At 39.1% G+C, this 22374-nt stretch overlaps 1 protein-coding gene across 1 annotated transcript in view; it reads right to left on the bottom strand.

Annotated features, from left to right (window-relative positions):
* LOC122806400 (receptor-type tyrosine-protein phosphatase mu-like) overlaps positions 1-22374 on the bottom strand; it is a 1009373-nt gene that overhangs the window by 558232 nt on the left and 428767 nt on the right. The window lies entirely within an intron of this gene.

Genomic DNA, 22374 nt, shown 5'->3' with positions numbered 1-22374 from the left:
GTAGTATTTTGTGAATGTATGTACTGAAGACTGAGTTACTGCCTCTGCAATACTTTGAGCCAACCCCTTTTTAAAAAGCCTCTGAAGAAGCCAAGGCGCTAGTAGAATACACCTTGGCCCTGTCTGAAATTGACTTTAAATTAATCTCTGAGTTCTCTTTGGAAAGCCAGAGTATGAGAAACAGTTTCTCCCTTATTTTTAGATTCTAGAAGGAAGATATTGAGAGGGATAGACTGGCTCATATAAATTCAGACACCACTTTAGACATAAATGAAGGATTCATTTTCAAAATAATCCTATATTTAGAGAAATGAAATAAGGCTGACCCACCATAAGGACTTGTAAATTATACATTCTTCTTGCAAAAGTCAGAATAGTTAACAAAACTGTTTTTAGTGTTACTAACTTCACATAAGCCTGATGAGCTTGTTCAAATGGAGTAAGAGTTAACTTTTCCAAAACAAAATTAAAATCCCAGGGAAGAACCCCCTGTTTTCTAGTTGGATTGGGTATGTAGATCCTTTTTCAAAAGACAGTTTAACATGAAAGTACATTGAAGGAAGGGGATCCATGAGCAGTCTTGCCGAAACCACTAAGAGAATCCCGACAGAGGAATAAGAAAGGCCAGAGGATAATAACTCACACAAAGGATCTTGGTTCTTAACATGGCACTAAGTAAAAATTATTTTCCATTTGCTAATATATGGTTCTCTAGTTGCAGGTTTCTTTGCCCTTTAATACCTGTTGAATTTCCTCTGAAAATGTGCCTAAAATCTATTAAAATTCCATCATCTTAACAATCATTTCAAGTTGTTTCAAGCTAGGGTATATCAAACAACCATTGTATTGTGTGAGGAGGTCCAGTCTGTGAGGAAGCTTGTGGCAGTTGTCTATGGCCATTTCCAAAGGAAGGGAGAACCACTGCTGCTTGGGATAGAAGGGAGTCTCTACAATGATCTTTGGAGAGTCCATCTGAATCTTCGGAATGATCCTTGATGCTGATGGGAATGGGTGAAATGCCTATAGGAAAATTCCAATCACAGGAAATGAGAATGCATCTGTTTTCCATGCCTGCTTGCAAGGAGTCACAAAGCAGACGTTTGCCAGTTGTTTCTTGTGAATGGAGGTAGAACATCTACCTGAGGTGTTCCCCACAGCTGGGTCAAATGCTTTAAGACCCTTAATTCAATTTCCAAGTGAGGGTCTGTACTGGTTCTGCTCAACTTGCCTGCCACAAGGTTTTGCTCTAATGGAATGTAAGAAATCTGTAGAGTGAGGTTGTATTGATTTGCTATATACCAGGCTAGCAAAGCTAATCTGCATACAAGTTAAGATCTGGAACCACATCACTGTAGTGCTGTCTGTGACCACTTGCAGGGGACCTGGAGACCACAGATGATGTAGAGATATGAGTGGGTTTATTACTGCCAGTATTTCTTTGATGTTTATGTGTTTTAGTATATCAATATTTTTCCAAAGACCCTGCACTTTTACACAGCACCCAAGCAAAGTATAAGGCATTTGTTGTTACAGACTGCAGTAGAGCTGGAAGGGAGGATGGAATTTCTGGCTTCAGACAAAAACTGATCTCTCCAGCAAAGCATTTTGCTTTTTACAATGCCCAAAGCTGGAGTTTGGAAAGCTGTGTGGTGTAGATCTTAGGACCATACAGATTGTAGGCACCACTGAATCTTTCTCAAGAGAAGTCTGAGTAGAGGGATCATGAGTATCATACATGCTATGGATCCTAAAATCCTTTTAAATTTGCTTTCTGAAGTGTTTGACTGACTGGAAAAACTCCGGAATAGATCTAGATAGTACAGTTGTGTATATGTACCATAATAATTGATGTTTGAGTGTATTCACTGTTGCAGTCCTGACAGCTGGGATTTCCTACAACAAAAGTCCTCTACAAGCCTGACTGCCAGAGAAACTTATTTTGCCTCCCAGACTGGTGGATGCCTCAGTCGATGTCTGTATGCTCAGGTATAAAGGGAGCCAGCCTGCATCATCACTTTAGTAATTTCTTGGCCCCATGAAGAAGGAGCCCAGAGTCAAGTAAAGGAGAACAATGAAGGAGGGTACCTAGCCCAGGGTAGCCTGGGGAAGTGCCCAAGGTTGTCAAATTTGGTAATTCAAGGCCTACCTAACAGGTCAAGGGGGTAGGAGGGAGGGAAAGAAGACTGCATCAGTGAATACACTCAGACTTTTACATTTATGGAAAGTGTACACAACTGCACTATGTTTTTAGTTTTTTTTTTTTTTTTTTGCCATGGTGGCTGTAGCAGAAAGAGATGGAGCATGAAATCCACTTGGAAATGGTCTGTTTAGAAACTAGCTTCAGATCTGGGGACAAAGGTTATGAACAGTTGATCTGATTTTCTAAAGTACTTTGTCCTGTCTAGGTAAAAGTGTAGCATTCTGTGCACATCCAGGGAATACAGTAGACTCTCTCCCTTGTTCTGTGGATTGGGAAAGAAGGCAGGCAGATGGATAGCTTGATTCAAAGACACACTGGTAGCCACTCTAGGCATAAAGAAAGGGTTAGTATTAGGGAAACCCTGTCTTTATGGAAGATGATGAAAGGCTCTAGTGGCATTCGGACCTGTAGCTCTGTAACCCCTCTAACCAAGGTAACGGCTAAAAGAAGAGCAGTTTTCCAAGTGAGGAATTTTAAAGATGCATTAGCTGTAGGTTCAAAGGGAGGCAAAGTAAATTTTTCCAGCACATAGCTGAGGTCCCATGGAGGTGTGAGTTTCCTCCTGGGAGGCCTAATGTGAATGACACCCCGAAGGAATTGTTTCAAGAGGAGGGTGTGAGAAGATTGGCAGGAGAACAGGAATGTGAGCAGAGATGCCTGAGGCATGTATTTTTTTGGAAGAGTAGGAAAAGTCTTTAACCACTAGGCTGGCCAGGTATTCCAGGATGTCTGAAATGGGAGCTGAGTTCGGCTCAAGGTGGTGCCTCTGGCTCCAAACAGAGAATCTTTTCCATTTGGCTGCATAAGATTTCCTTGTGCTAGGCCATCTGGATTCCTTCAGAATGTATTACACCTGTTAACCTAGGTTGGTATAGTAGTTGGGTGCTGAGGAATAATCCAGGCTTAGAAGTTCACGGTCTGCAGATTGGGGTGCACTATCCTCCCTTTGTCTTGGGTGAGGAGGTCTACTCTCTACAGTAACTGCCAAGATTTCTGATTGGTGAGCTGGAGGAGGAGAGGAAGCCAGTTTTCCCTGGGCCAGTTTGGAGCTATCAGAATGGTCCTAGGCCACTCTTCTCTGATTTTTAGAAGGACTCAAGGCAGAAGAGGTGGGGTGGATAAGCAATAAATGAAGAGGTGAGCCCATGGAAAGGAGAGGGCATCCATTCTCCATTATGATACCTTTCTTGTTCTGGTACAGAATTTCTCCAGCCCATCATTGTCCTCACTGGCAAACAGGTCCTCCTGTGAGGTACTCCATTTCTGAGTTATGCTGAGGAAAATATCTTGGTGCAAGTGCCACTTGTGGGGGTCTGTCAAGGTCCTGCTGAGGTGATCTGCAAGGGTGTTTTGTACCCCTCGCAGATATTGTGCTAGGAGGTGAAGTCCCATGGAGTGTGCTGTCTCCCAGACTTGGATGGCTAGACAACACAGGATGTAGGAATGTGTGCCTCCTTGTCTGTTTATGTACCACATGACTGTAGTGTTGTCTGTCTGTACTATCAGCAACCCAGTATCAATTATCTTTGAATGCCAGTAAACCTTTTAGAACTGCCATGAGTTCTTTCCTATTTATGTGCCTCTTCTTGGTTTGGGAATCCCACAACCCATTGGTCTGGAAATGTTGGGTGTGGGCAGCCCATGCAATATCTGAGACATCTGTAGTGAGGGTGTGGCTTGAGGGATGAATTTGAAGGGCAAGCCTTGATTCTGGGTGCAGCCCTGCACCCACCATGTGAGCTCCTTTTTCAGGTAAGGTATTAGTTATATGTTGGTGCCCAGGGGCTGCGTGCTTTGGCACTACACATTATTTTATATACCACTGAAGCTTCCTCATGTGTAGTCTGGCTAATGGCACCATGAAGATACAGGATGCTATGTACCCCAGAGCTCTGAGGAATTCTCTGGCTGTTATGCACAGTCTGTGTTGTAAATTCTGGAAGTAGCTGGTCAAAAAGGTGACATTGTTCTGGAAGAGGAAGGCCTTTTGGAGGGAAGAGTCCAAGTGTGCCTCTAGTTAAACCATTTCTTTGGATGGCACAGGGATGGACTTCTTTCGGTTTAGAGTGAAGCCCAAGGAGGTCAGGAGGTTCTGTGTAACATTCAGGTCTTTGAGAATCTGTGACTGGTCTGAGGCCTGTATTAGGCAATCTTCCAGGTAGGGGTAAATCTGGACCCCTTTGGTCCTGCAGTAACCAATGGCACAAGCTAGGCACTTTGTGAAAATCCTTGGTGCAGTAGACAGCTCAAAGGGTAGAGCTGGAAACTGATAATCACTGGAGCTTGCTCTGGTGGATAGAAGGCTTCAGTGCCACTTTGAGATGGGGATGTGAAGGTAGGCATCTTTTAGGTCTAAAGACACCATGAATGCCTGAGGGGTTAACATGAGGAGTAGCTTCTGGAGGGTCAACATTCTGAATTTTGGAACACGAAGAAAAAGATTTAGGGAGAACAGGGCCAGACGGGAATGCCAAGACCCTTCTTTTCTTGGTACCAGGAAGAGCCTTGAGTAAAATATTTCCTTTTTTGATCTTTGGAAACTGGTTCCACTGCTCCCTGGGAACACATAGCTTGTATTTGTTCTAGAGCCTGAGCTTTTTGATTTTGGGGTATATCTGGGTAACCTCTGAGAATTTTAAGGGCTGTTTGAAAGTAAGTTTGTAACCATGGGCAGTAATACTTAGAACCCACTAATATGAGGTAATATGGGTTCAGTTTTGATAGAAGTGGGACAGCCTTCCTCCTAGCTTTGGGGTGGGGCTGGGCAGGGAGGATGTAAGTGGAGAGTCATAATTGCTCTCTGGCAGGGGCAGGTGTCCTAGTACTCCCTTGTCGGTCTGAGTCTGAGTTCGGCTGCCTAGATCTTTGTTGCTGTAGTCTTTGCCTGGGAGTTCTGTCCCTTGAGGCTTCTCCCTGTTTGCTCCTAGGTTGGGTGGAAAAGGACCAATGTTTGCCTGGAAAGCTCCTGCTGAACCTGTAGGGTTGTACTTGTAGAAAATCCTTTACTATTTGCATTAATTTTGCCTTGTCCTCCATCTTTTTGAGGACTGCTTCAGCTGTAGGCCCAAAAAGGTATTATTTGTCAAGGGGGTAGCCAGGAAATTAGCATTAACCTGGTCAGGAAGGAGTTGCTGCCTAAGCCAAGTGTGTCTCCTGTTCACTGTGCCAGGGGCAGCTGCCCTGCTGGATATGTCCCTGACATCATACCCATGGTGAAGTGAATGTTTAGCCACTTGAAAACTGGAATGCCACAAATCTAAAAGTTCCTTAGAAAGGTTTTAATCCTCTAGACCAGAAAGCTTTTGTTTTAGTTGGTCAAGAATGTTTTACTGGTATTTGATCATATGAAATTGATAGTTGAGAAACCTCATGGTGAAGGTAGCCAAAGTGTATACGTTCTTTCCAAATCTATCTAGAGCCTACTTTCTTTGTCAGTAGGTAAAGAGTTCCTAGAGATACTGGTCTTGGACCCCTCAGGGCTAGGTGTGACTACTTCAGGGTCAGCAGTTGGGTTTTTAAACAAATATATATGAGAGTCCTGGACCTTGTAAAACCTGTCAGGCTTTTTGGGTGCAGGAGGGAGCAAGTCAGGATTTAAGGAAGCATCCTGAAATACATCTTCAACTACTTCCAGGATAGGTGGGATAGCTAGGGGTTTATGCTCAAGGAGGTCGAAGAACTCCCTGACTCTTTTTGGCCTGTGGGTATTCTTCTGCTTCCCCCTGGAAATGTCTCATTGCATGAAGAGTCTCCCCAAAGATGAGGTCTTGAGGCAGAGAGGCAGATGGTCGAGATTCCTCATAAGAGGTGAAAGCAGGGCCTTTCTCAGATGTAAATTCCTCCATCTCAGACTCTTCTTCTGCATGCAGTGAGTCAGGGAGAAATTATGGGTGGGTGTCTCTTGTTCTTTTCCCTAGTGTGATATCCCCTGAAGTCTGTCTAGTCCTTACAATGTTAATGAGGTCTTCAGCCAATTTAATCAAATCTTGGTGTCCTTGAAACTGGGAGCCCATAGGCCTAGGCGAAGACCCTGTCACAATACCTTTCTTTGGTGTGGGCTTGGTATTGGGCCTAGGAGCATCTGATGTCCTGGCGCCTGACTCTTTAGTTTGTAGATGTATGGCCCTAGACCAGGAAGAGTCTCTGCTTAGCAATCACTTGTTGCAAGCTGTTGTTGCTGAGCGGTTTTGGACCCAGCCGAGAAGCTGAAGATATAAGCTGTAGAAGTCGAAGGAACTGAAGGTATGTCTGACTCCAAATGGGTCTTGGCAAAGGCCTGGGTCATCGAATCAAAGGTTGATGGGGGCTGTGAAAGCTCCTCTCCTTCCTCAGCAATCACAAGTGTAGTAGGTGAATCAGGGGGTGAGTGAGTGTCATTTGTGGACCTAGGCTTTAGTTTCTTACCTTTTTTGCATTTAGGTACATAGAGCTCAGAATGACTGGCGGATACCTTGGTATGCATCTGCACTGATTCCTATCTGAAAAAGTGAGCTAAAAACACTGATCTATGCCTACTAGTTCTACTGTTAAACCTAGCACAGAAACAACAGTTAGGGACATTGTGATCTGGGCCTAAGAAAATTACACAGAGTGTATGGACATCTGTATGGAATTTGTTTACCACAGTGGAGACAATTATTAACTTCATCTGACATGAGTCAAAGAAGAAAGAAAAGAGTTCCCTAATGGGGTATTTATCTTTCTGACGATAATGTCTCTCTGGTGCAGACCGAACAACACACTTGAAATCTGCTTTGGGCTTCTGAGGCAAGAAAAGACTGAAGTGATGAAGCAGGCTGGCTCCCTTTATACGTGAGTGTACTGACATCAATTGAGCTATCCTCCAGCCAGAGAGGTAAAATAAGTTTTTTGTGGTAGTCGGGCCAGTCAAGGACTTGCACTGCAGGAAATCCCAACTGTCGGGACTGCAACTGTGAAATATGAATAACATATAGATTTACTTTTTCTCCATGGAAAAAAAAGCGCTTTGAACAGATGTAGCCAGAGGACAACCCAAGACTACTGTTCTCGTGGGATGGAATTAGATGAGATTTTTTAATTCCCTCCTCAAAACACAGTCCGCAGAGGAGGTCTCATACCCAGGTAGAAGATCTCTCATACTTGAAAAATCTGCAAAGATAAATGAGTCATCTAAATAAGAAAAAAAATGTCAATACATTGCAGTCTGTAATAGGCTATCAGTGGGGTTAGGCATGTTGTGAATACCCTTGGAGCAGTGGATGAACAAAAGGGTAATTCAGAGAACTAAAAGTGTAATCTAGACACTTAAAACGTAAGAAATACCTTGAATGTGTGGGTACTGGAGTGTAAGGAGAAACATCCTACAAATGTAGAATAAAAAAATGAGAGTGTATAAACGGTAACAGGTAGTGAAGGTATAGTATTTTGAACTTGAGAGAGAGAGAGAGACATTCTGACTTGTTTGACTGCCTTTGTTTCTGGGAGGCTCCCCCTACCCCTTCTTTATTGAGATAAAACAGCTTATTTTTATAAAAACATTCAGAAACATTTAATAAACTTAGAAAAAAGGAGGCTGAAAATCTAAGTCACCCCTCAAATGAGTTGTCTTTTCTCATCCCATTTGTTTAAGGACATCAGCAGCAGATTGTTCAAAAGCAAACTCACTATTAAGGGGAAATTCAAAATTTCAGCTTTTCCATCTTCAGGTAAATCTTGAGAACATGTCCATACAGATCTTCTCATAACAGACCTAGTAGATGCTTCTCTGGAAACGGCATCAGCCGAGTCATAACAACACTTCAAAGCATGTTTGGTTACGCGAGAAACAGGTGCAATAAGAGCATTTAGAGACAATTTACCCTCAGATGAAGGAAAAGTTGGAGTTAAGTTCCCAATATTCTCAAAACAAGCAAGCAAGAACTTTAACTTGTGAGCTTGATAATTAAGAATTTTTAATGTAGTACTGCCAGAATAATACACTGTTTTCCCAGACCTGTTCAAAGCTTTCCGATCCTTGTTAGAGGGAGAGGGATTAGCATTTACTAAATGTTTAGCTGCAGGGTCAGATCTGGGATTAGAAAATAAGTATTTGTAAGACTGAGGAACTGTATATAGACTAGCTGAATTCTTAGGGCTGCAGACAATAATAAAAGCATCCTCCAAAGCTGGCGGAATGGGAGGGACAGCAGTAGACTGAGGAAATTACAGTTGTAGTAAATCATAATATTTTTCTAAGGAACTGTAACGTAATTTTGTTCCCAACAAAAATATCGATTCTTTGTAGAGATGGTTTCATAAAAGGAAAATTCTTCACAGGGAGAAATCGGAAGTAAAACTCTCCTAAGAATCTGCAGCCTGAGGAGAAATAATTAAATTTGTTCCATCCATTTCCATTCCCAGTTCGTCTTATTGGGAATTTAAAGAAACAGAGAATTTTCTTTTTCATTAATCAGAAGAACTAGGATGTGAAGGATTAAGGGCCAGAATTGAAGTGTGAGCTAAGTCCAGTAAATTGTCCCTATCTAGGGTAACAGAGGCAGGGGAAGATAAACTTTCTGCTTCTTTTAATAAGGAATATCCATATAAATAACCTAATTCATGTCAGCGGCATCACTTCCTAGAAGCAGGCATCTTAGTCCAGCCAGGCATACAAACCTTGACCACTCCTTCAGAGACTGACAAGAATGGTTCTCCCATGTTCAGAAAGGATACTCAGACTGTCACAGAGGGTATGTCTAACCCATGATCCATAGTGGCTGAAGGCAATACACCAGAGAAAGTCAGGGGAAAAAGATGAGTGCTCTAAGCAACCTAAAACGGCACTGCAGGATCAGTCATCTGCAGTTAAGACAACCTGAAATGGCACTGCAGGGTCACTCATCTGCAATTAAGGCAAGGAAGTAGCCTGCTGAACTGGCAAAGACTATCTAGCATTTTTTTCCCTGTTTTGACCTGACAGAGCTACAAGCTGTACCATGGTTAATCTTAGAATGCAGCCTGAAATACAATATGCAATGTCAGCAATAGTCAGTAAAAGGCAAGTACCAAGCACACTTGCCTCTGCTCCAAAGAAATAATTTATAGTTATTATAAAAATTTAGGTAAACTTGTTAAAAACAAAAGTTTGCACTTAAAACAGTAAATTAAAACAGAGATGTTCACCTGACAAGAATGTCTTGTGACAGTCCCCGCAACAGTAAAACGTAACAATAATTAAACAGTTCTTTTATAACAGTACTGCTTTTCTCAGAAAAAAAAAAAAACAATTATGGAATTTTTTTCCCTATATAGAGCTTATCTGCCTAGCAATGGAAAGAAGTTAGCTGACCATCAATTGTCGAAAACTTGCCAAAAGATGCATGTCCACAGCGTGGGGGGGGGCTTTATTGGCCTGAATTTGTCCATCAAACGACTTGTCATGGGCATTTAGAATCACCAAATAGCTGAAACACCTGATGTTTATAAGGGTAATTTGCATATATCCCATGTGTCTCTAATACAAGAGGTTTGAGGGGTCACTAAGTAGAAATTCTAGCTTGGTTAGAATTACTTTTTAGTTATTGTTTTTTCTGTGAGACCTTTTCACTCATTGTTTTAGTTTATAAATAGCTATTTGGAAAATAGCAATTATGATGTACAAATATATATTGACATGTTAATATTTATAACACTGTAATTGAATTCTGCATGTGCTGGTATCTGCTTCCCTAATATTGATATACCACTTAAAAATATTTTGATTCTTTGGACTCTTTTTAACATACAGAATGTATTATCTCATTGTATTGCACAATTTGCATATACATATTTTTTAGACCATATGACATGATCAGATGTAATTATCATGGGAATGCAATGCTAGGCTTCTTAGATTCTCAAAGATCAATAGTCTAGTTTGTACCAATGAACCTGCATATTTCACCATATTGTATAATTAATATAGACTTGTATCACTGTATAATAAATAGACTTTTCAGACTGTATTTTATATTTTTATAAAATATATGTTAAATGGTACCTAAATACACAATTAAATATTTTTACTTGGAGCATTTCGTTGCAGATTTATACTGAAAAAGGATCACTTCAGCAGGGAAACATACTTAAGACTCTATCAAACTAACTAACTTCAGGAATTAAAAGCAAAGTAACATAAGCATCATAATGCTATAGAATATTATCCACTAAAGCAATAGATGTAGCAGCTAATGTATTAAAACCGATGTATATAACAGAAAAAAATTATATGTAACAGATGATACATTATTATATGCCTTATTATAATAGATGTATAACAGAAAATTTAATTTTAAGGAACATCATATGACTTAGTGATAGATTTATTAGCAGCAATATAAAATTTGGACAAATGCAGATTTATTGCCAGTTGTATTTAATAACATTATTGGTACAGCACTGTGTTGTTGTGTCTAGGAAAGTTAACTAACTGAATCAAATCATTTTATTTGATGGCTTATATGTTACATAAAGCAATAATCCTTATTTTTTTTAATTTTTCCAAGTCTTTTGGGTTTCTAATACCATGACAGGAATGGACCCCATTCCTAAGTCAAAGTATGATTAAGGTTCATGAAATTAATATTGTTTCAGTCTTTGATGTCAGCCAGTAGTGCTCTTCGCAGCTCACACAATGTGGCCAGTAATGACTCCTTCTGCAGTTTGTATGGAGTTACTTCGATTGGTAACATATCCAAACATGACTGTAAATTATTTTTATAAGACCCGTTGCTCCTACTACTATTGAAAATGTCTAGGTATCTTTCTTCCACATTGCTATCATTTCTGTCTGCAGATTCTGATATTTTATGACTTTGTGTCTCTCTTTACGCAAGACACTATAGTCACTGGGTGTGGCAATTTCAATGATCGATGCTACTTGTGTCTTCCTTTCTTGGACCACTATATCCGTTTTTCTAGCATCTATGTTTTGAACTGTTGGCAATAGGTGATCTTATGTGACATAAACCTCACCATTTTCTATGATTCTCTATGGCTCATGTTTCCAGTATTTTTCAGGCACTTCAGTACCATAATATTTGCACAATTCCCAGTGCAACAGTCTCGCCACATTATTTTATTTTATTTTTATTTTATTTTACATTTGTTGACCGGGAGGATCCGACTGGATGCATGTCCATTTGGGAGAAAAGCTCCAAAACACAGGTTACAAAACACTTAACTAAACAATGAAGCAAAATATACATTCAAAATAAGAGCATTCTAAGTTATTCTTTCTAATTTATTTTAAATGTAAGAGGGGTAGGATAGTAAGGAGATGTAGAATATTCATGAGTTATAGACAGTTATTACATACTAGAGTGGACTATCCCGGGTTTAGGCAATGGCAACTTCGCATTGAGCCCAGATGAGTTTTAGCTTAGCTTTAAATTGACTTAAAGTAGAGATGGATATAATATCATGGCGAAGTTTGTTCCAATTTTTACCTGCAGCGTTGGAGAGAAGGAAGTCTCCAGCAGAGTTATTAGTTTTGAGTGTTTGGATTAGGAGTGGGCGACCTCAATGGGCGGGATTATTACAAAGGGAAGTAGTGCTTTGAGGGAAGGAGCATATTCAGGGTTATATATGATTTTGTGAGTAAGGACTAGTAGGTTGAAAGTAATTAGGTTAGGAAGCTCAGACCAGTTGAGTTTGGCTAAATTGGTACAATGATGGGTCCTATATGGGGACCCAGTAACAAACCTTGCAATATGATTGTAGCATTTAGAGAGTTTGTTCATTACAGTTTTACTTATATTGTGAAGTAAGGGGGCAGTACAGGAGTGATGAGAGGAGGTGAGTCTGGGCAATGGCCATTTTAGCTTGGGGAGTCAGGAAGCTTTTTATTTTATATAAAGAGCCTAGCTTTTTGTTAATGGTCTTAATTATTTGGTTTATGGTATATCAAATTTTAGTTTGTTGTCTATGGTTACCCTAGTAATTTTGTCGAGAGGTCAGGAGAAATTATGGTCCCATCCTTAGCTTGGATAGTAAAGTTAATGGGGTAGGACTTTTTTGTTGGAAGAAACAACAACATTTTATTTTTTTTTGGGTTGAGAATCAGGCGACGACTGGAGAGCCAGTTTTCTATTTTGCTGAAAGTAGACTGGGTTAACAGTTGTAAATCTGAAGGGTAGTACCAGAGCAGATTAACGTGGAATCATCTGCATATTGTATACAACTGGCATTAGGAGTAACTGTATGCAGGTCATTGATAAAAATGGAAAATAATAGCGCCCTAGAATAGATCCTTGAGGTACTCCTAATGTATTGGGTAGTAGCTTAGAGTTTGGTCTGCCATAAAACTGCTTGTTTTCTGCCAGATAGATAGGAACTAAACCATTGTACAGCAAAGGTGTCAAGACCTAGTGAAGGCAATGTATTGATTAAAAGTTTATGATCCACCATATCAAAGGCCTTTGACAGATCCAGAAATAGTGCTGATGAGAGATTGTTATTATTACGATGGGAGTTTATGGTATTTGAAAAGACAAGGAGGGCTGAGGTGGTACTGTGGAGAGGTCTGAAACCATGTTGGGTATCAGCCAGTAGTTGGTTGACCATTAGGTGTTTCATGAACTGTTTCTGAACACATTTTTCCATTATTTTTGCTAAAGGGAAAAGTATGGATATGGGCCTATAGTTAGAAAGATCAGTGGAAGTGCCTCCCTTGTGGAGAGGAATTACATATGATATCTTCCAGATCTCGGAATTATGGCCTCTGCTAAGGAGCGGTTGATGAGGATTGACACTGGGTAAGCAATTACGTCAGCTGTTTTTTGCAAATATTCAGCTGGGAGTTGGTCGGCTGAGAGTGTGGAGGGTTTTAGTTTTTTAATTAATTTACATATAACGGAAGTTGCAACAGGTTGAAAGGTAAGTAGGGAATATTTTTAGTGTTCGAGGGTCAGAGGTATGAAGGCTAGGTGGTAATTGATTAGACAGAGTTTGTATTGTCTCAGTGAAGAAGTGGTTAAAACTATTGGAGACATCGTCAGGGGATTTATCAATGAGTGTGGCAGGACCAGGATGAAGAAGTTGATTTAGTCCAGCCCAGAATTTTTGTGGACAGTTTTGGTGGTCGGTTTGCAATTTACAATAGTATTGTCTTTTATCTAGTAATATTTGCCTTTTAGTTTCATTCCTAAGTTGCCTGTATTTACTTTGGTCCAAAGGGAGTTTGCAGACAGACCACGCCTTGTTTCTAAGTTTTATTTTCAATCTTGTTTCTTTTGAAAGCCAAGGAACATCTACAGCTTTGGTTTCTTTGAGCAGTGGGTGCATGAAAATTAAGAATTTCTAAGAATTTTTGTTAAAGTAAAGCACAGCTTCCTCTAGGGGTAGATGTTTTAGTAATGTCCAGTTACATGAAGATAGTTCTAGTTGTAATTTAGTTAAGTCAAGTTTCTTTTGTTTCTAACAGTTCTGATTATGGGTTGCATGGGAATGGCTATCTTATGCTTAATGATGTAGGTGAGGTGGTGGTCACTTAAACTATCGGGAGAGTACCAGATGTATAGTGATCAGGGTGCTTATTTATTAGTACCCAGTCAAGTATACTGTCCTTCTGGTTAGGTTTCCCTAGGCTAGTTGAGTATTAATAGTTTGCTTGAAAGAGTAAAGGTTAATATGTGAGGAAGGAGCTGAGGGCACAGGTATTCCAATCTATGTTAAAGTCTCCGAGAACTAAGGTCTCTTGGGGAAGTGAGTTGATATCCAGTGAAGGGTGTTTTCGAGGGTTTCTATATTATTTCCTGGGGAATGTACAAGCAAATAATATAGATAAATTTATTGCTGTTAATCTGAAGCTTGGAAATTAGTATTTCTGCATTGTTAAATTGAGGTGGTTGCAAAACATCAATAGATACAGTTAGATCAGATTTATAGAGTATGGCTACTCCACCTCCTTTCCTGGGAACTCGGATGTATATTGTAACCTGGGATTAGTATCTCATTATCGGTAGTTGTGGGTTTTAACCATGTTTCAGTTAGACACAAGATCTCAGGAAAGGTCTACTAGTACCGCATGAAGTTCATGTACTTTGTTGTTTATGCTTCTGATGTTCAGATGACAGGTTAAAAGAGAGTTAGTAGGACGGGCAGTAATGGGGTTGGAACTAATATCAATGTTGGGAGAGGACTGCTGGTCAATGCTGGTGGGACCAGGGTTGGGGTGTATATCACCATGAGGGAGCAGATTAAGTCTAAGTTTGGAGATAAGTTTTAGGAATTTATCTAAAATTTTGTAAGATTGTTTGAGTTTGGGGTTTTATTTCTATTTGCGGTTGGGTAAGGTAGCAGTAAACAGGAGGTTGATTCTTCCCAAGTACCATAAACATGAAAGTAGTTATTGAATTTACTTCCAATTATATTGGTCCCTGATGTGGTAGTAGAGAGTAATACCAGGTTTTGTGTTTCATACGATGTTGTGAAGTAAGAGGTTAATAGCAGTGGAAGAAGAAAGAAATACCACATGTTTAAGTACTTGTGATATTGGGCAGAGAAAAATGCTATTACCGAAAGAATAGATGGAGAGGAATAGATGATTCAGAGAATGAGAAGGAGGGGGAGAGAGCAGGAGTGGGTAGAATGCAAGGAAGGTGGAGTTTCAGGGGTTGGGTGGGGAAATTTTGGTAACAGCAGGGATTGGACCAGTTTTTAGAGGAGTGGTTTTATGACTATAAATGTAGAGGTAGTGGGGGTGGTGGGAATAGGGGCAGGAGGGAGCCTAGAAAGCGTAAAGTGAGTGGCAGTAAGTGTAGGGACACACTCAACAAAGGTAGATAGCTCTTTATTTTTGGGAAATTCAGCAGGCTATACAGCCTTATTCTGCTTTGAATTAGTACTTTACAGGCACCAATTTACAGCCTTGTTAAGCTTTAGTTATGATTTTCAGGCACCAAATATAAGTCCGTTAAGTCCAATTTAATTTTTGGTGAAGTCTAAGACCTAGAGCTAATAACACTTGTAAAAGTATAACCTTGGATCCTAAAAGGCAGAGAGCTACTGAAGGCAAACGGTACTATTATTTAACAACCTGTATGTTTAAACAGTACAGAGTCTGTAAGGGGATTAATTGTATCCTCTCATACAGGGAACAATAGGGCTGCGAATCAGGAGCCACCTAGGATGAAAGAGGGAGGTCAGGAATAAGGTTAGAAGGCAGTGAAAAGACAGTATATGTAATCTTTATACATTGAGTACAAGTAAACTGCACAACCAACTAGCCTAAGGCAGTAACAATTGGTCTTCTACTCTAGTTAAAAGTCGCTAACAGTAGACAGTAGATGTAGTATTTATACCTTGCATATGTAAAATACACCACTATATTAGAGCATAAGGCAGTAAACAATGGTTCCTCCACTCTATTAGAAAGTCGCTAACAAATGTTCGAGCATGCAGTTGAATACTAGCATAATTTATTAAGCATGATTAGATATAGCATTAAGTTTAAAGGGTTACTGCCGCTTTGACATTACAGTACTGCATCCAGGAGAGCCGAAATACACATTAAAACAAAACTGTTTCACCACTTCTAGCGTGGTTAGCTATAACAACAGTAAGATACTCATTCAGGATTAGCTAAATACATATCCATTTTACAGTGCACGATGTTCAAAATAGACTGTGAAATACATACTTTAGTTCAAGAATTCAAAATAGACATACCACTTGGATGGGAACGCTACCTGTAGGATCCAGGTATTCTCAGGTTTTAGAAATGGCGGGTAACTGAAGTCTTATTTGAAACCTCGCTTGTGGGGGAGGAGTAATGAAATATAGCAGGGTTTGGCTTGGCTACACACTCAACAAAGGTAGATAGCTCTTTATTTTTGGGAAATTCAGCAGGCTATACAGCCTTATTCTGCTTTGAATTAGTACTTTACAGGCACCAATTTACAGCCTTGTTAAGCTTTAGTTATGATTTTCAGGCACCAAATATAAGTCCGTTGCAAGTCCAATATAATTTTTGGTGAAGTCTAAGACCTAGAGCTAATAACACTTGTAAAAGTATAACCTTGGATCCTAAAAGGCAGAGAGCTACTGAAGGCAAACGGTACTATTATTTAACAACCTGTATGTTTAAACAGTAGCAGAGTCTGTAAGGGGATTAATTGTATCCTCTCATACAGGGAACAATAGGGCTGCGAATCAGGGAGCCACCTGTATGTTTAAACAGTAGAAAAGCTCGCTCTCCTTCAGAGTCTGTAAGGATTAATTGTATCCTCTCATACAGGGAACAATAGGAATCAGGGAGCCACCTGTATGTTTAAACAGTAGAAAAGCAGAGTCTGTAAGGGGATTAATTGTATCCTCTCATACAGGGAACAATAGGGCTGCAAATCAGGGAGCCACCTAAGAAGAGAGGTTGTTGTTGCGGCATTATTATGCCTTTCAGTATATAGTCCTTCTGCCATTAATGTGTCGCAACCAGCAACAAGGTGTGTGACTGTTTCCAATTTGGTTTTACAAAACCTATATTTGTCTGTTTCTCTCACATGTTCAATGGACTTTGTAAACCAGCATATATGTAGCCCAGTGTCTTAGGCTGCCAATATTAACCTTTCGTTTCTTGGTTTAAATTCACCTCTCTTTAACCATTCCTGCATTCATTCCTGATCAACATGAGGTTCTTCAGGAAGTTTTCTATACTTGCAACTATATTTATGTTTTTTCCACATTTCTTGCCTTCTCATCTGGTCCTTCACCGTATATTCTTTCTTTTGTTTTTTTTTGGCACATTCAGTTGCTGCCTGGTTTTTATCTACTTCTGGTTTGATTTACGTTCCTGCTTGACATCGATATGCTTCTGCTATATTAAGCAGATAACTCATCTTAGATTTATTCTCCTTGTGTTTCAAAACTTTCACTACATTTGGATCTTGTGAGGTCAGTAGATATGTGTGGAGTCCCATGATTGCAGATCTGTAGATGTAATCAGTTTCAAGGAGACCCATCCCCTCTTCGAAATGGGGAATATATAATCTTGGTATACACTGATTTTTATAAATAATTTGGAGAGCATGAAGCATTCTTTTTGTTTTAATATCTAATCTATCCAACACTTTTTGGGGCCAGTCAGTCACTCCAAAACTGTATGTTAGAACATGAAGAGCAAATTGGTTTATACCTTGGATCTTGTTCCTAGATGTCAATGCTGTTCTCGGGATTAATTTAAGTCTTTTAAAGTATTCTTTACTGAGTTTTATTTGCATTTGTTCATGTTTTATTGCTGATCCTTCATCAGTTCCCAAGTATTTATACACTCCTCTTGCTCAAGTTCTTTTATATCACATTCTTGTCCCAAACTGATGTTTTCCTGGTGCTGCAGTTTTAATGATTTAAAGGTTGATTTTGCAAATTTATCAAGACCAAATGACATTCTAATATCATCTGAAAAAGTTTTATACGTCGTCGGAAGGCAAGTTATTGGTCTATAATTTTTAGGGTAGCTTGCAGGTTCACTCTTAAGTAAGAGCATTGTTTTGCCTGTTGTTAGCCAGTGTGGTGTCAGTTCGGGGTGTGTATATAAATAGTTCTTACTCATGGCTAAATCCTCGTGCAAAGATGTTAATACTTTTAACCAAAAGTTAGGTACTGCATCTGGACCTAGGGTTTTCCAATTAGAGGGTTTTCGTAACTTTGTTTCAATCTCTCTGGCTGTTACTTCATCCCATTTCATATCCTGTACCTTTAAACTTCTTATTTTTTCTTTTACTTCTTCTATCCATTTAGCATCTTTGTTACGTTTCTCAGGATCTTCATCGATACTTCTCCAAAATGTATCTACTTCCTCTTTTTTGGCGGTCTTTCAATTCCTTTTACCTTATTTCCCATTTCTCTATAAAACTTTTTTGGGTCATCAAGAAATTGCTAATTTTGTACTTTTTCCTGATATTTATCTGTATATCTTCTAAATATTTCCGCCTGTGTTGAAATTTTTAGTTTGTTATTTGTGATAGTGCATGATAGATCCTGGTCTGTTCTAATACTGTGCATTACTTTAATCACATCTGTCTTATTTTTGTTGCTCTATTCCCTCTTCTATAATCTTCTCACAGAGATAGTTCTTATCTTAATTGCTTTATAGTTTTCTCTATTTGATACTTCCATGATGATATTCGATTTCTCCCCTTCCTTTCCCTCACTACCCTGTGATCTTGTGGTAGACCTTTAGCAGTTATTAGTTTAGCTGCACAGTAATATATCCTGTTTACTTCTGTTATATCACATGGATCTTATGGACAGTCCTAATTACTGCATTCACTTGTTTTATCAAACATCTTACTTTTTGGGTTTTATTGACCTTCTGCATTGTATTTCTCTCATTGATCTTAATATATCTATCCATGTCCATTAAATCAAGCAACTCTTCTCTTAGCTCATTTTCTTCCAAACTAAGGGCACATCCCTTGTTTTCCTTTTCCTGTGGGCATTCTATAGAAAGTTCTATAGCATCTTCCTGTGGCACATTCTCTTCAATTTCATCCTGTGTCAACTGTTGCGCTGTCATATGGGAACTCACTGGCCTATCACTCCTCACCATTGACTGCATTAGAGTTTCCACAGTTTCCTGTTCCTTTCCTTGCTGTCTAGCTTCAAGTGAACGTTATACTGGTTTCCTGTGGAAGGCTCCAAAATATCTTGATATGGCACCTGACCAGTTGCTTCCTGTTTCACTGGTTTCTCCTTAATTTGAATATCCATTGCTCTATCCTGTTGTGGTGCTTTCTGCATTCGATTTTCTGCACTGAATCCTTCTCTTTGCAGCTGCTCCATAACCTCAGTTTCTATTTGTTTGACTTCTCCACTACTAATCTCTTTTTCTAATTTTCCTCATAGTCTTCTTATTTTTTGTATTGTAAAGTTTTCCATATCTGGATTCCTTCGCCTGTATATCTCTTCAAATATCTTTGGTGCTGCTCTTTTTGTATTGGTTAGTGTTGCTTTCTCCTTTGCATAAATATTACACCATATTAAATCTCTTTTCCTTTCCCATGTCCATATTTCTTCTTCACATGTCTCCTGATCTTCTTGCTTTTCCTTATTCTGGGGGCTCACTCCATCATGCTGTGATGTAGCCTGTGTTAGCCCTTCTACATTAAATCCTTCACTTCACAGGCACTCCATAACTAAACTTCTGTTTCTTTAACTTCTACTTTACTAATCTTTTCCACATTACATCTTTGTGATATAAATTTTTTTTATTGTGAAATTTTCCAAATCAGGATGCATTTGCCTGTATTTCTCTTCGAATATCTTTGAGATTGGCTTCTCTATATTAGTTCACTTGACTTTCTTATTTGCATAAATATTGCACCATATCACATCTCTCTTTCTTTCCCATGTCCATATTTCTTTTTTATAATTTTCATATATCTCTAGGTTTTGTTGTTTATATTTTCGCACTTCCTCAGATGCTTCTTTTTCCAAACATATCAGTGTTTCTTGATCTATATACTGTTTTTCAAAAATCTGTTATATTAATGAATGCAAATTTTTATTTGAAGCTTCTGACAGTTTTTCCTGCGGAAGTATTTTTCTTTCCTCCAATTTCTTTCTTAATCGTTTTGTATATCGTGTGTCTGGAAATTCTGGGCTTTTTACATAATAGTAACAATACATAGTTTCTTTCTTATTGTCGATAGTCAACTCTATCATCTTTCTAGCTCTTCTTTGGCCAATCAATTTTTGTGATTTTTGTGGACTGCCACTTCATTCTACAACAGGGGGGTCATCCTCCCCCTGGGCCTGGCTTAGTACCATTGTAGGAATGTTTCTGTATTTTGAGGATTCTACACTGTCATTTTTTCCAGTCCTGGCACCAGTGCACCTACTAGGATTGGGCACTTTTTTATCCTGAGTCTTGTGCACCCAGCTATCTTTTTTTTTGTTTTTGACTTACTTCTGTCCATGATATATGCTATATAAATAAAGTCTATATATCAGTGCTAGCTTGGTGAGATTTTGTGAAAAACAGGGTCCACCTTTTGAAAGTACTCACCAAGGCTTGAAAATGAATGGAGTTTCTGCACTACTTCTCTCCACAAACATGATATGAAGCTTTTTTTTTTTTTTGCAGAGGGCAAGTTCCTGTGTACCCCTACCCCCATACTTATATGTACCAGCTCCATAGTAACACTACAGTGAAGAAAGTGTGACAACTCCATTTGCTGAAAGTGGCTTTCAGTGATTCAGTGTTCGCACTGCCTTCTGTCGAATAATTCTTTGACTAATTGTCACATTTTTGGTGTGACAACCTGGGCAGACATACACACACACAAAAACACAAACACGACACATTAATTCATCCTCATTCATGCCCCAGTAAACACACATACATATCCACACATATGTAGACACCCTCACAGCTTCTCTGTGCTTAATTGCACCACAAGTAGCCTCATAGGAATGAATGGGTTGCTGCTGCCTTTAGACGGAAATCACTTTTTCTTCCTAGAGTAAACTTTTACTCAATTGAGCAATTCAGCCAAGTATCTAGGGAGAAATGAACATTACTGAGGGACAGTGCACAACTGATTAACATTAACCAGTCCCCTGAACTGCCCCATCAGCATGCGGCTTCCCTAATGAAACCACTCTCTACAGTAAGGCCCCTGCAAGGAGAACACCTCAGTGGGAAACTGGTAAATGAATCAGTAAGAATTAATGTGATTAGGGAAACTCTTAAGATAAGGCTTCCCCATTGCAGTACACCTTTCTGAATCCCTCCATATATCTTGAAAGTTCTCATACCAAACCATGTACTTTAATATCTTTCTGCAATCCATGCTTCTCAGAAATTCAACAAATCAAAACATCCTCTAACTTAAAACCACTAATCAATTTGCTTCTTTTTCACAGAAATATTGTTTCTAAATGTTATTATTGTTAATAAGCAACACTGCGATTAGGGTGGGTTGATGAACAATAAATAAGGAGGAAAGTAAAACCCCATTTAGGTGTAAGTGTATCAATGAATGAAAAACAAAAAGCTGCAAAAGCAGTTGGGTATCATTTGTTTATAACCTAAAATATAATGCATATTTTGTATGGTGCATTATAGAGGCACAGTCTGAGGGCTTGCTAGAGGGTCTATATTACTTGCACAAATGCTCAGAATGTCGAATAAGTATTTATCGACACCTATTGAGCGAACAATGCAATTAGCGAATGTTCACTTGTTTGAGCATCATAATATCAAAATATATTGGTTGGCCAACACCATTCCCCTTACTGCCGCTGATAGAAATCAGTTTTGTGAGATCACAGTACAGTGAAGATTGGAAAATTTACCTTTTCTTCACTGTAGTGCGATCTTGGAGTTGGTATATATATATATATATATTTAGAGGGGGATGTGGGGGGAGGCGCAGCCCCCCACAAAACCAATTTCTTTCAGCGGTAGTTTTGATGTACTATACGTAACCTTGTAGTTACGTCTCCTGCTTATCTGTGTGTGCTGGCCCACTATGAATTTTTGAAATTCACATTTTCGATATTACAGATTTTGTTCAACACAGCATTCACTCAATAGGTGTTGACAAAGACGTATTCGACATTCTGAGGGTTTGTGCTTATAATATAGACCCTTGCTAGAGCTCTTGGTGCATGTGAACCAAATTTAAAGAGTGCTACTTCTGTTTCTAGGAAGAAATTTACTAAAATCATTACCATTTTATAAGGGTTAAAGTCAGTCAGAGACACCCACTTTCTTAAATTACTAGGGAGTAGCTTTTAAATTTAGGCCGAACCAATATTTCTTTTTTTTACTGGTATTATTTGTAACTGTAGAATCAAAATACATATTAAATTAGTCATTCTGACTTTACCATTATTTACAAAATGAATGTAGACCTGTGAAACTTGAAAGCCTGTGGCTTCAGGTATTGTCCAGTGATCAGAAATGCTAGACAGGTGATAATAAGTAGCAAACTTGTTTATTAGAATACACAGAGCTTTCAGGTCAATGCCCTTTCTCAGTGTGTGCTACATATGAAACTACTAGTCACACACATTTAAACTAAAATGTTCATGACACAGCCCAATCAGAAGAGAACAACAATTAGCTACATAATATATGTATATAACACACTGAGGAATAGCATTGGCCTGATAGCTTTGTGTATTCTAATAAACAAGTTTGTCCTGACCCCTTTTAATAATACACATTG

This window comes from Protopterus annectens, chromosome 1.part1 (assembly GCF_019279795.1).
Source record: "Protopterus annectens isolate FY-2018-M chromosome 1.part1, PAN1.0, whole genome shotgun sequence".
NCBI lineage: Eukaryota > Metazoa > Chordata > Ceratodontiformes > Protopteridae > Protopterus > Protopterus annectens.
Note: the sequence above shows the minus strand (reverse complement) of the source record. Positions and strands in the feature narration are given on the sequence as shown.